Consider the following 2,793-nt stretch of genomic DNA (forward strand, 5'->3'; position numbering starts at 1 on the left):
AGCAAACACTACTGAAGCCAATTCTTTTCTTGTGTTCGTTATTCCCAGGGCAAAGAGCCAGACTTGTTGGTAAATTAAATAATACCAAAAAAGCAAAAGCTGAGGGTCTGCAATATACCAGAACCCCAGCACAGAAAGCAACTGCTAGAAGCATTCCAAAACCAGCGTATGATTGTTTCAGCTACGTTGCCCCAACCCTGGTTACTATTACAGACCCCTGTAGTTTCTGGCTATATTTTATAAGGAAACAAGGAGTTTGCAAAAAGAGCATAATCTGGACTCAATCCTTGCCTCCGATACCAAATAACTATATGGTCTTGAACAAATTTCTTTTCTGAGCCTGTTTCCACAAATGGAAAATGAGGGTAGAGTTAAGAGAGGGGAGATAATAGCAATCTCAGAGGATTATTGTAAGAACTGGGCTTAATGATGTATATGAAAGTAACTGGCAAATAGTAGACCCTAAACTGGAACCACTTGTTCTTCATTTCTATTCTGCCTAGCCCGGCAGAAGTTTATGTCAAAATAGCTGTCATTTTTTCAAACTATTTCAGCTCTGGCTCATCTATAATTTTTTTCTTTATCTTCAAGCAACTTTAATATTAAAGGTTTGTTTTCCTTGAAATTCCATCACCCTTTTTCTGTGTGAATAAAGCAATGAGGTTCAGCTTTGTAGATTTTACTTTTGATTCTTTACAATGTGTATATAACAGAAACTAAAAACTTATTTGATAGTCATAGCCATAAATGTATTGTCTTTTAAATTAGAATTAATTTATTTAAATTTCTCAAATGCAAAATAAGTATTATTAGTTGAGATTATTTCTGTGTCAAATAACAAAAAAGCTGTTCAACTAGCCTAAACAAGGGAATTTACAGCCTTCTGTAACTGAAAGTCCATAGGCGTGGTCCATACTTAGTTTGGTTCAGGCTCTAGCTCAAGTTGTCTGCAAATCTCTGTTCTATCTGCCTCCAAATGTTGGCTTCGTTCTTGGGCTGGCTTCTTAAAATGACTGCTAGCCACATTCATGGTGGTTGCATATTCATCTCTAAGGGCAGAGCAAAAGCCAAAGCTAGGTTTTAGAACCATCATACAAAAGCCCCAAACTTCACTCTCATTAGACTATCATGACAAAAGTCTCTGTAGCTAAGGGAATGCTATGCTCTAATTGGCTTGAACCTGTATCAATCACTATGACAAGAAAATGAGATTCTCCTGGGTGGCTTAAACCAAGCAAGGAACATTTTCTGGATCTGAAGATAAGGTTTATCCCTCCTTAACCTCATCGTTGTCACTCAAGGGAGCTAACGATATTAGAGGAACAAATTCAGTGTCTGCTACAATTAAAAAATATTTTTTAGCAATTTAGTACAGTGTCCCTAAATGCCTATTTTTTCTTTTTGAAATCATCACTAATTTCACTACATTGAACTCTTTCCAAATAAAAAATATCATACTTTAGCATCAAGGGCAATGTTAGAATCAACTAATACAAGATAAGACCTTAGCAAGAATTTCAGGATATCTAGGTTAGGGGTCTTGTTTCTTGTTTTTTCTCCTCCACTTTCCCTTATTTTTTTCTCCCTCTATTTTCTTGTTACTTTTTTCTCTTTTTCTCACTTTATTCCTTCCATATATATTCCTCATTCTTTTCTTAATATGTTTTTTAATATATGCAAATATAATAGGATGTGAGATTAGACATTTCCTAATATCTCACAATTTTAACTAAAGCTTCAAAGCTGCTGCAACAGATGACAGATCTCCTAGGGAGGCACTAGACACATCCTCTCAGGAATTAGTAAAAAGGGGCCAGATTCATCCATTGCTCACCTCCCCAGCAGCCTATGAATAAGAAAACTAGAGATTCATTAGAAAGAAAATTCTTGAAAGGTGAATGTATATGTAGAGATGAGAGAGGGATATTCTTACCCGCCTAGACACAACTGAGGAAGGCTTTCAAGTGAATTGCTCAGAGGAAGCCTGCGCTTGTCAGAAGGGAAGACTGTTACCTTACTCCCAAGCTGATATTTATAAAAATCCACAATATGGGAGTCTGGGGAGACAGGAGAAGAAAGAGTGAAAGAACAGATATTGCCCATTTTTCCCACTGCCAAGCCCCAAGCTTTTGGTCAGAATTGAGCTGAGAAGAGGGTGGAGAGCTTGGGGGAAATTTTTAAATTGTATCCAGGAGAGAAAGTTTGGGTTTCTTTTTCTCTCTCTTTTTTTAAAGTAGACCTGGGTTTTCTAACACCTGAAAACATAACTCTTCAATATGATTCTGCCTGAGCTGTTTTGAAGAGGTGAAAAAGAAAACATCCTAAAGAACATTGTTAACTTTTTTTGTAAGTTTTACATTATGTTTTAATATAAAGAAAACTGTTTCCTAGTTGCGCTCCACTAAATTCAGTTTATTTAATAAACTTACTATATAAATTCAAAACATCATATTTGTATCTTTAATATGCTTCCAGTGAACATACCTAAATAAGTATCAGTTGAATCTTGCAGGAAAATCTCAATATTCAGAGAGCAAGTGAGGAATTTACTGAAATGTGGGCGGTGCTAAGGGATACCCAACTGACCAAAGACGGCAACGCACCAAAGCTAGCAACAATGGGGAGCTCTTAGCATCCCTAGGCCTAAAGGCCCGGAGAGGGATGGAGCTAACCTTCTCTCTGACCTGCTGGTGTCTTGGACATCAGCAGGCAAAGAAGCTCAGCTGGTGCTGAGCACAGAGCAGGATAGAGACAGCTGAAAAGCTCACTGGGATTGGCAAATGGCAAATATGC

The sequence above is a fragment of the Pteropus vampyrus genome, unplaced genomic scaffold (genome assembly GCF_000151845.1).
Source record: "Pteropus vampyrus isolate Shadow unplaced genomic scaffold, Pvam_2.0 Scaffold853, whole genome shotgun sequence".
NCBI classification, from domain to species: domain Eukaryota; kingdom Metazoa; phylum Chordata; class Mammalia; order Chiroptera; family Pteropodidae; genus Pteropus; species Pteropus vampyrus.